Source organism: Symphalangus syndactylus, chromosome 4 (genome assembly GCF_028878055.3).
Source record: "Symphalangus syndactylus isolate Jambi chromosome 4, NHGRI_mSymSyn1-v2.1_pri, whole genome shotgun sequence".
In the NCBI taxonomy this organism is placed as follows: Eukaryota; Metazoa; Chordata; class Mammalia; order Primates; family Hylobatidae; genus Symphalangus; species Symphalangus syndactylus.
In genome coordinates, this window is record NC_072426.2 from 138,489,618 (window position 1) to 138,502,398 (window position 12,781).

The following is a 12,781-nucleotide window of genomic DNA, read 5'->3' on the forward strand; positions in this document are numbered from 1 at the left end:
TGGGTTGGGGGACATCTGGGACTAGCCAGCCCCAGCTAACTTGCCAAGTGATTGCAAATACATGAGTAATTCCAGCTATTATATGGAGCAAAAAGATGGACTGTGCTAGGTCAAATTGCCAACTCACAGGATCTTGAGCTAATAAATGGTGATGAAGTCACTAAGTTTTGGGGTGATTTGTTATGAAGCCATAGTTAACTGATAGAAAGACAAGTGAGTTTTTACTTGGTACATGCAAAGTATTTAGAAAAGTGTCTGACATTTGGTATGTCAGTAGTTGTTTATTATTATTTATCATTAGCTTGAGTCATAGGGGTCATCCTGGAAACTCCTGAATAGGCTGAGCCTTCTTATGCTTCCATGCCTCTGCATATGATTACAGTTTCCAAAAACGCATTCACTGACTGCCTACCTCCTATGTGTCCCTCAAGAAGGGGGATATTTAAAATATTTGACAATTAGTATGGCATGGGCACCATTAATCAGAATCAGGTGTGTACCACCTAAATATCAGGTCTGCCTTCAAGACTCTGATGAAGCATCACCATCATCAGTCACCTGAATTATTGTAATACCTCATCAGATTTCTCTGCTTCTCTTCTTACATCTCTCCATCCTCACCCCATAATTTGCTCTAAACATGGTTGTCATTTTTTTCAATGGAAATGATCCTTTAAAAATATAAGTCAGATCATATCACCACACAGAGAATCAAAACTGCAATGGTTCTTCGGTTCACTCAGAGTAAGACCTAAGGTCCTTGCAATGGTTCACAAGTCCTGCAAGTTCTGAGTCTTCCACTCCTGCTCCTTAGCTCTCTGATTTTTCTCTCCTTCCTTCACTGTGCTCCAGCCACACTGGTCTTCTTGTTCTTTCTCAAAAATCCTACCTTAGAGATTTTGTTCTAGCTGTTATTTCTGCTCGAAATGCTAGTCCTAAAAGAACACACTTGCCTAACTACTTCACTTTTTCCAAGTCTTTGCTCAAATACTTCTCAATGAAACCTGAACTGACTATTAATCTGTAACCTGCTCCCTAATGTTACCCTACACTCTCACTCTCCCTTTTACTCTATCACCTTCTGTAACAGTCAGGAATCCCCCAGAGAAGCAGAACCAGAAGGATATATACATATATATATGTATATATACAGAAGGATGTGTGTGTGTGTGTGTATATATATATATATATATACATCCTTGCAAGGAACTGGCTTATGCAACTGTGGGGGCTGGCTAGGCAAGCCAAGATCTGTAGGGCAGGCTGTCAGAAAAAACAGACTGAATTCCCAAGCACAAGCTAAGGCTTCAGTCCATAGGCAGAATTATTTGTTTTTTAGGGAAACCGCAGTTCTACTTGTAAGGTCTTTCACCTGACTGGATCAGGCCCATCTGGATTTCTAGGATGATGGTCACAGCAACACCTACACTGGTGTTTGACTGAATAACTAAGGACTATAGCCTGGCCAATTGGCACATAAAATTGGCCATCACATCTTCTAATATACTATATAATTTTCTAATTTCTTATGTCTATCATCTGTCTCCTTCACTAAAATAAAATTTCCATGAGCATTCGGGATGTTTTTGTTTGCTGATACATTTCATAGTAAATATTCAGTAGATGTTTGTTGAATTAAATAGAAACATCACATCCCCAGGAAGTCTTTTGACTACCCGCTGTCCCCAAAACAGACACCTACCTACCCTAAGTTAGGTGCCAATCCTCTTCTTTCTACCTCCTATTTAGCTAAATCTATCCACTTTAATTAGACTGATTTAACCTCATTCCAACAGATTAAGTAAAGAACCAGGAATAACTAAGCATCTTATGGTTTTATTTATTTAACTTATTTATCTCTTTGCTCCCATTAGCCTCCTATTTTGCATCTATTCCTTTATCTTTCTTCTACTTCTTTCTTCTACTTCGAATCATTAGGAAAAATAAAAAGAAGGATGCATCACGATGAAATTTATAAAAAGAAGCCTTACACTAAAGGCAGTGTTGACTTGATATCTCCACCTATAGAAATAGTCTTTCAATTTAGCAACATGACTCCATTTATTTTACTAGCATTTATTAAGCACCAAATATGTCAGACATTGTATAAAGTACTGAGACCACGGAAATAAAAATCAATGTCACTGCCTTCAAATTGCTTATAATCTTTAGTAATTGTTAATTATCATATATTATCAATCATATAATTATTGATTCCTATCAATTATTTATTACTCATTAATTAAGACTATTAGTTAATTATTGGTATACATAGTGTTTGATATTTAAATTGGCTGTCGACATTGAAAAATTAGGCCGGGTGAGGTGGCTCATGCCTATAATCCCAGCACTTTGGGAGGCCAAGGCAGGTGGATCACCTAAGCTCAGGAGTTCGAGACCAGCCTGGCCAACATGGTGAAACCCTGTCTCTACTAAAAATACAAAAATTAGCCGGGCATGGTTGTGGATGCCTGTAATCCCAGCTACTTGGGAGGCTGAGGCAGGAGAATCGCTTGAACCTGGGAGACAGAGGTTGCAGTGAGCTGAAATTGTACCATTGCATTCCAGCCTGGGTGACAAGAGGGAAACTTCATCTAAAAAAAATGGAAATATTAAAATATTTTACATAGAAATCAGAATTTCTAGCTTCCCTTGAAATATCAAAAGATGTAACAAAATGGCCTGCATTTTTACATAGCATAAGCAGCTCAGATTTGAGGCATGAGCTCTCCATTTCTAATTCACCATATTCACTACTTCTCTGTATTGCTTCTCAACATTAAGGTCAGATATCAGTTGCTATTTATCACCTTACACCTAGCCTGATTAGTTATTTAGCTACCTTCCTGGCCTCCTGCATGGATTTGGTTTGTGGATCTCTAGTCTAGTTCATTGTATTTGATAATACACTACTAAAACACTTTTTAACTCTGCAAAATAATTCTGCTTCTATGATATAATTTGATGTTCATAATAAATCTAAGATGTAGGTAGGCCAAGTATTACTGGCTCCATTTTTTACACAACGTAATGAAAAATTGAAGTGGTTAATTTACAGATTTGGAGTGTAGTGGTGGTTCTAGAATTTACATGTCCTCCTTAGCTACCTTAAGTCTAAAGGGTATTACAGAGGGATTTCACCCCCTTCCTCACTTTCCTCAGTACAAGATTTTAGACTGAAGTAGGTCAACGATTGGGAGGAGCAGAAAAATGAACACAAAGTTAAATTTGGAATTTTAACTATTACTCAAGACTGAGTTGTGGCATTTTAGGACTAAGTGGCTGGGGGACTTTTTATTATCTGAGAGTCATGGGCCTGTTCAATGTTTCATCTTAGGATAGAAAAAGATCACACCAATGAATACATGTGGAAAGGGACAATGGAAGCAAAAATTGAATTTTTCTGTGCAATCAAAATGTGTCATATTTATTCAGCTTACCAATTACACACAGAGATGCACACACACCACACACACAGAGACACTTTTTCTCTTTTACATACATAGGCTCACACTGTATACAGTATTTTTTATTGTTGTCGTTGTTGAGACAGGGTCTCACTCTGCCATCCAGGCTGGTGTGCAGTGGCGTGATCATGGCTCATTGATCCTGGATCTCCTTGGACTTAGGTGATCCTCCCACATCAGCCTCCTGAGTAGCTGGGACTACAGGTGCATGCTACCATGCCTGGCTAATATTTGTATTTTTTTTTTTTTTTATAGAGACAGGGTTTCATCATGTTGCCCAGGCTGGTAGTATTTTCTAACTTACTTTTTCCTTTCAACAATATGTCATCTTTTTATGACATTAAGTTTTCTTATACTGTGTCAGTTTTAATGGTCCCATAGCAGTCTACTATATGGTGGTTTTATAATAATATTTATCTAGTGACCTGTGGGCCAATTTGGTTTTCCAATGTATTATTATATAAATAAGTTGCACTAAATATTCTTGTAGCTGACTCATGTGCATGTATGAATACTTCTTTTTTTATTTTTATTTTTTGAAAGTGAGTCTCTGTTGCCCAGGCTAGTGTTCAGTGGGGCCATCTCAGCTCACTGCAACCTCTGCCTCCCAGTTTAAAGTGATTCTCCTGCCTCCACCTCCCAAGCAGCTGGGATTACAGGTGTGTGCCACCACGCTTGGCTAATTTTTGTATTTTTAGTAGAGACTGGGTTTCACCATGTTGGCCAGCTGGTCTTGAACTCCTGGTCTCAAGTGATCTGCCTGCCTCGGCTTCCCAAAGTGCTGGGATTACAGGCTTCAGCCACCACACCTGGCCATATGATTATGTCTTTAGGATGAATTCCTAGAAGTGGAATTGCTATATCACAGGATACATCTATTTTTAAAATTTTGATGCACATGTAATGACTCCTTAATCAATGTCCTTCCTTCCCAAATCTCCCAACTCCTAATTAGGTCTAACTACTTCAGCCAGATAAATCTCACTAAATACCATACTTGAGTATTGTACTCCCTTGTTAAGAAGTCTCAGTGGTTTCTAGCTTATTAGATAAATTTAAAAGCTTTGGGGCTGTGGGGGGAGGCCCAGGGAAAATATCTTAACTTCTTTAATCTCACTTACCGCTCTTCAATTCCAGTTAGGGCTGACCTATAATTTCTGCCAGGTCCAACGTTTCTATTTTTTTTCCCCCTACATGAGGAAGCTGCTCCCTTTTCTTCTCTGCTAATCTAAATCCTATATGTCCCCTGAAGTCCAGATCAAATTATACCTCTTCCAGAAAGTGTTACTGGAATAATCCCACCCCCAAATTATCATTGCACCCATAAATCATATTCCTCTATAATTTTAGTATGTATATCCTAAAATTTCCTCGGGGTGGGCAAGCTGTTTCTGGGCAGGTTATATTTTGAATCTGCCTCCATAGCAAACATAGTGCTAAGTTCTGTATCTTGAAAAGGACTGTAAAATTGTACAATGAGTTACTGGAGAAAGTTCTTGAATACTCCCTGAATGCCTTTAAAATCGGTTATACTCCCATTTGAAATTAGGTAAATGGACTAACTGAGTTTCAAAGAGGCTTCAGCCATATTTTTCTAAGAGTATAACTATAATTAGTTATCGATGAAGTATGAATCATTTTCAGCTGGCCCTGTGAAAGATACCTCCACTTACTCACAAAAATTATTTGGTATGGAGTAAGGTATGAGAGAAAAATCTCTCAAAGATGATTTAATCACCACAAGTACCAAAGTAGTTGGTGGTGGTCACATGATGGATTTTGAAAACCACATAAGTGAGGTTCCATTGTATAAAGATATTTTTATTCATAGCTTATGATACAAAACTGAACCAATGAATTTTCAAATTATCCTAGATACTGAACATCAAGAAAAATTTTGATTCATTTAAAAATACATAAATTATTTTCATTTCACCACCCCCCCCAAACTATGGTGCTTCACTGTTCCAAAAGTACTACACATTCAAATAAACTGTAATTATGAACACATATAGCTTCCCACAGTTAGAACTTTAAAAATGAATTGTGTTAAATAAAATGCATGTTGCTGCAATATTTAAATATGCTTTAAAGTAAATCATTATTATAAGTAGGTATGTAATTACTATGGCTTTAGGAAGGTTTAACTGGGAACTAAAATACAAAAGAATAAAATTTCTGCAGCTTTTGACCAAAATACAATGAATAGTTATCCACTGTAAATCTGCTCTCTAATCCCTCATCCCAGGTCTTCCTAGATGAGGTAACTGGAATGAAAAATCATAGAGAGAAAAAGTAAAATTTGGAACAAAAGATATGAAAAATAGAAATAGAGAATGTAGAAATATTAAGAACTTCAGGCAATGTAAAATCCAATTTTTTTAAAAAATGAATCTTTACTGGAGGAATAGTGGCTTTGAATCTATCTCCCTAAGGATTAGAGGAAAAATAAGATTTCCAAAAGAGTTGCTGTGTTTTGGTCAGAATGGAGGAGGAAGTTGTCTGTGGTACTAAGATGCAATGTAGTACCCACCTGGCACTAGGTACTCTTTAACCTAATGCATTAGTCAACCTTCTAATATTCAAGTTTTTCCCTGAAATTTGTATCATTTTAACTCGTAGATGTACTGGCAACTGGCAGCTGAGCTCTCCCTGCCTGGGTCTCCCACAGCTACAGCAAGTTGGCAGTAAGCCTTCCTTAGCAGCTGCTAATGGGCTGAAGGTACCTACAGTGTGATTCCACTTACATGAAACAAATACAAACCCACCTATTTCCATGTGTACCACATATGTATGCAACTATGCAGAAAAATGTTTGAAAAGATACACTTAAAACTGTTAACATGTGCTACTTCTGGTGAGGAGATTAAGGGAAAGGTCAATGAGAACTTTCATTTTATGGTTTGAATTTTTACTGTAAGAATGTAATCATTTTATTTCCAGTAAAGCCTTGTGGAAAAAAAAGAATGTAATCATGTATTATTTGCTTTGAATTATTTTAAAAATTAGCAACCAAGAAAGCAGCCCTGGGACGCTAGCCAATGCCCAGAGCAGTGTGAAGAACAATGTAGTTGACCACAGAAAGCTGCATAACCAGTTTCTTCAGGGCCCAATAACTTTATGAGAGTGAATCTATCTTTGTACCAGGTGTCCTTGATCTGGCTAATCTACAACTTTCCGCCGGACATTTTACTGGGATATCTTGAGGTTGCTGCAAACTCTGTAGGCCTAAAACCACACACATCATCATCTATCCCATGTGACTTTCTTATTTTTACCAACTCTATCATCATATTTTCAGGCTACTTCATCTTCCTTGCCCCCCATATCAAATTAGTCACTGAGTCATGTTTATTCCACCATTGCCATTTGGCTGCTTCTTTTCATTTGTGCCACACTGCACTACTTCATGCTTTTACCATGGATAAACTTTTTTTTTTTTTTTTTTTAAATGGAGTCTCATTCTGTTGCTCAGGCTGGAGTGCAGTGGCACCATATCAGCTCACTGCAACCTCTGCCTTCCAGGCTCAAGTGAGTCTCATGCTTCAGCCTCCTGAGTAGCTGGGATTACAGGTGTGTGCCATCACACCAGGATAATTTTTGTATTTTTTAGTAGATACAGGGTTTTGCCATGTTGGCCAGGCTGGTTTTGAACTCCTGGCCTTAAGTGATCCACCCACTTCAGCCTCCCAAATTGCTGGGATTATAGGCCTGAGCCACCACACTTGGCCCACAGATAAACTCTTGTAATAGTTTCCCAAAGAATCTTCCTGTTTTCAGTCTCTCCCAGCTGTCATTAATTTTGTAAAGCAATGCCAGATTAAAACTCTTACAAGTAGAGTTTGTTTATTCTACAACCTGGACACACACACATATGCACGTGCACACACACACACACACACACGGACTTACCCCTCTAATAATTGTCTACTTATTCCACATACAGCCTGAAAAGATTTATGGAATCTGATATTAACATTAACAGCTTGGCTTTATTTCTTAACATTCTATTCTTGGATTATTTGCCTAAAATCCTCCTTTACTATCCACTGAACATATTCTCTTTCCCCACTATGTACTTTTCTTTCTTTTTTTTTTTTTTTTTTTTGAGATGGAGTCTGGCCCTGTCTCCCAGGCTGGAGGGCAGTGGCGCGATCCCGGCTCATGCAAGCTCTGCCTCCCGGGTTCACGGCATTCTCCTGCCTCAGCCTCCCCAGTAGCTGGGACTACAGGTGCCCGCCACCACGCCCGGCTAATTTTTTGTATTTTTAGTAGAAACGGGGTTTCACCATGTTAGTCAGGATGGTCTCGACCTCCTGGCCTCGTGATCCACCTGCCTTGGCCTCCCAAAGTGCTGGGATTACAGGCGTGAGCCGCCGCGCCCGGCCACTTTTCTCTTTCTTAAGTGCTCAAGTCAGAGTTTATCTTACTCGTGAAGACTCTGTTGTCTGGTATTTTTGTTTAATTAGTTTTATTTATTTTTAAATTATTATTTTTTTTTTGAGATACAGTCTTACTCTGTCGCCCAGGATAGAGTGCAGTGGCCCATCTTGGCTCACTACAACCTCCAATTCCCAGGTTCAAGTGATTCTTCTGCCTCAGCCTCCCAAGTAGCTGGGATTACAGGAGCCTACCACTATGTCCAGCTAAGTTTTTTGTATTTTTAGTAGATACGGAGTTTCACCATGTTGGCCAGGCTAGTCTCGAATTCCTGACTTCAGGTGATCCATCTGCCTCAGCTTCCCAAAGTGCTGGGATTACAGGTGTAAGCCACTGTGCATGGCCTAGCTTTATTTATTTTTTAGAGACAGGGTCTGGCTCTGTCACCCAGGCTAGACTGCAGTGGCACAATCATAGCTCACAACAGTTTTGAACTCCTAGGCTCAAGCAATCCTCCCACCTCAGCCTCCCAAAGTGCCAGGATAATTAGTTTTATTTAAAATTTGGATTTATTTTTATCACTGAAGATGATTACAGTTATCTTAAGGGGAGAATCCTTGTCCTAAGTTTCATATTATTCCTAACTGCTCCCCCGGACGGACTCACCTATCACAGTGTAATCATCAAAGAAGGCATTCAATAAATTTATTGGCTGATTGACTCACTGAAATCAAAGAAAATTTCTCTGTACCTTCTTTATTTCTGGGGACCATTGTTTATATGCTTCCAAAAGTAAAAAAGAATAAATTTGATACATTGATGTAGCCATATATCTATTAAAATGCACATTGCCTGAATTTTGAGTTGGAATATATGTTCCTGGAGGTAAACGTTTTGGTTGTTGCCAGTTCATTCATTCAACAGTATTTCTTGACTGTATAATATGTGTTAGGTATTTTGCTAGGCCTTGGGACTGAACAGACTAAAATTCATGCCTTCATAGAGCTTACATTCCAAAGAAGAGAATAGACAATACATGAAATAAATAAGTAAGACACAGAGTTGGTCAGATTGTGATAAGTGCTTGGGGAAAAAACAAATCCGAAAATAAGTTTAGGAAGTGTTGAGGGTGCAGGGGGAGTGCTAGTTGCAATTTAAAATAGGGTGGTCAGTATTTTCCATATGTGACATAGAAAAAAAGTTGATATGTATATCTAAATATAATACAATCAAGATTGGCTTGAATCAGTTTGCCTCAGAAAATATGACTTGGAATATTTTTCTCATGATTTAATTTTAGTTGGCTTTTAACAAAGACTTCAAAATGGCAGCTCAGGTTCATTTTTAGTTCAATGAAGAATAGTTCTCATACATATGCAGCCTGGATTTAATTCTATTTCTTGGGTTGGATTATTACCAAGATCTTAACAAGGAAAATGAAGAAATATGGATGCCTCAGGAATTGACTAACCACTTATATCCTGCATTAAACATGCTTCTCTGCATCCAGAAGCTGACTAGTACCAGATTAAGAACTAGAAAGGATTTCTTGGCAAAGGACCCTTTCTTGCAAAAATAATTCCAAGACTTGGGCTGAGCTCAAATTTTAGGATTTATGTGGAAATTCAAGACTTATCTTTTTGTATTAGCATGTGAACAATTTGAACAAGTAATACAAACTCCCTGAGGTATGGTCTCAAAAGGTCTAGAGTTTAAGAAGAATATTTTTTATCTCCTATACTCTGCATTGTCCCCTATCAAAGTAAAGCATTCATTTCACAGTGTTATTCAGTAATACCTTTTTAATGAAAGACACATTTAAACATCACAACTTGTAAATAATTTTGTAATTAAAATAATATAGATGACATGGGAATGCATTCTAGGAAGGAGAATAGGGGTAGGGTATAAAGATATTATTCAGTCAAATAATACCAGTATGAGGTTACCCCATGTCTAAAAGCCATTTGTTTTAAAGTGTAGTTCACTAATCATTCTGTTGGCTGATGTCTGATCATTTCTAAGTTTTGATTAGGGATGGAGAGAGGACACTGGAGACCTGTAGATGGTGTCAAAGGTGAGAGATGTATTGACGCATGAAAAAAGAGAAGAAAATGGGAAAAATGAGAATGCCAAAGCAAACTTATTTCACAATTTTGCTTAGGGCCTGTGCTATTAACAGTCAGCTGTAATGGACAGCAGAAGCTGTGGGGAGAAGTTTTTGTGTATGTGCGGATGCATAATTTCAGATGAATGACAACAACCTAATAATGCTTTGCATAATTTATCAAGAATTTTTACTTGCTTTTTCTTCCCCCCAGCATTGCTGACTGTGTAGAAAGATGTTCAGTCCTAGATAATTCTATAATGAGGGATTACATCACCAGACTACATAAATAGATACCATAAAGCTATATATAAGTAAAAATAGATTAAGTAAATTTCCTTTAAAGCACAGAGAAACTGCTTACCTGATATACATTAGTGTGAAACCTATTTTTGGATACTTCCTGTACCAATTCCAACAGATTTTCAATTAAACTTTGCAGCAAACAATTTGCATTCATTTCTCCGGGAAGCTCAGATACAGGGTAATGGGAGGTATGCTGTGCTGGAAGTAAAGTTGCTATCTTACAGACTGCACAAACAAGGAGGCAAGCATTTGAAGAGTAAATTGGATTCATGGAAACAATGGACTCCATCAGTTAAGGATTTTCTATTGATCTGGAGCACAAGACGCACATCACCCCATTTGACACCATAAAGCTTGTAATACATATCTTAATGTATTGACAGATCCATTTGCTAAATTGCAAAGTATCAAAAGAACATTTTGAAATGCTTCTTAATATATTATACTGCTAAGTTTCTCCTAAGTCAAAATATTAAAAGCAAAACCCCTAATTTAAAATTAGTCAAGCAACTTAAACTAAGTCTTTAGGATAGAAAATGCGACTTTTTAGAAGGCCTTTATCTTCTTTAGTACCTAATTTTGAATGAGTGAATCTTTTCATACTTGCCATCTTTGCACTGGAAGGAATTACAAATATAGCATCTAATGGTTTTGTATTCTTCGGTGAAGTTAAGTCTTTTTTTTTTTTTTATTTTTTTTATTTTTTTTTATTTTTTTTATTTTTATTATACTTTAGGGTTTTAGGGTACATGTGCACAATGTGCAGGTTTGTTACATATGTATCCATGTGCCATGTTGATTTCCTGCACCCATTAACTCGTCATTTAGCATTAGGTGTATCTCCTAATGCTGTCCCTCCCCCCTCCCCCCACCCCACAACAGTCCCCGGAGCGTGATGTTCCCCTTCCTGTGTCCATGAGTTCTCATTGTTCAATTCCCACCTATGAGTGAGAACATGCGGTGTTTGGTTTTTTGTCTTTGCGATAGTTTACTGAGAATGATGTTTTCCAGTTTCATCCATGTCCCTAGAAAGGACACGAACTCATCATTTTTTATGGCTGCATAGTATTCCATGGTGTATATGTGCCACATTTTCTTAATCCAGTCTAAGTCTTTTCTTTATAGGAGCAATTCTTAGCTCCCAGATACTTGCCATGAGATGTGTTTGTGCCTGCCATGTCATGTCACTAGTTCTATTGCAACATCTGACTTCAGCTCAATCTAACGGATTTTTGCCACTAGCCACCGTCACAGACTTGTTCATCTGAGTGGTTCCATTTTCTTTACAAGTGATACATTCCAATTACTTACATTACCTTTAGATTATGGTTACTAATATGGTTAAGGAATTGTTCTATCTCAACAGCATAGCAGGCAGATGGACTTTTGTAAGATCTCATTCCTCTGCCAAGGGTGTGAAGGGCTCAGCTAAAGAATGATGAAAACGTGGGTGGAGGTAATAACCTAAGCAAGGGGAGGTCAACACCGTTGCATGTTCAGTCATACCTTATGTCAAGGGAAATGAAAAAGAGAAGAGCTTGGTGGTCTTAGGTAGCTGCTCCTAATCCTTAGTGTCCTTCACTTGAGAAGATGGTGAAACTGAGATTCAAAGGAAGAAGTGTTAAAAAGTCTCTTCCCCACTGTAATGTTGGATTTGGGCTCAGCCTGTCAAGCATTTTTGTTTACTTTCTCTTGTGAGCAGAGAGACAGGTTAAGGGTGGAGGCTGTATCTGGCTGAGGACCAGTTTTGGTGTGACATTTAACTCCAAGTAAGGCTGAATTGTATGTGGGTAATGTACTCTTTCCCAGTCTACTTGTGAAGCCTACAAATGGGGGTGGTTGTGAAAAAAGAAAGGTTTGGGTTGACATTTAGCATGCTAGATGAGTCGAACCCCTTAAGCAAAGAATTATGATAGACAAAACTAACCCAGAGGAGGATGTGAGAGGGGCTATGGTTTGAAGTTAGGTGCCTAGCTGTCAGATGGACACATCTTAATTTTTTAGTATTTATTTGTACACATAACACTATTTTGGGTGGGAAGATACAAAAGCAATAGAAAAAGTCCACCTCCCACCCCCCGCCTCAAAGGAGTTCCTGAAATGGCAGATGAGTCAGCCCTATTCACTGAGGTTGCATGCAGAAGGAAGTCAGGCCAAAGGTTTGGTAAAACCTAAGTCAGTATCTCCTGGCTCTAGGACTTAACCCAGTTCCTAGCAGAGTCAGGTATAACTGATGGCCACAGAAATGTACAGAAATAATAGCAGCAACTAACACTTATTAAGTGCTTCCATTATACATTTATGTGCTATATACTTTACATCAATTATTTCATTTAATTCTTAAAACAACCTTGTAAAGTAGGAAGTTTTATTATGGCTCTGAACAGAACCATCATACAGAGAAGTTAGCTCATGCTAAAGTGTACTAAGAGTTTTTTTGTTTGTTTGTTTTTCTGGAACCCATCACTAGGCTGCCGAGACACTTGCCTTGGATCTCCTATTTCCCTGGTTGTTCCTTTAC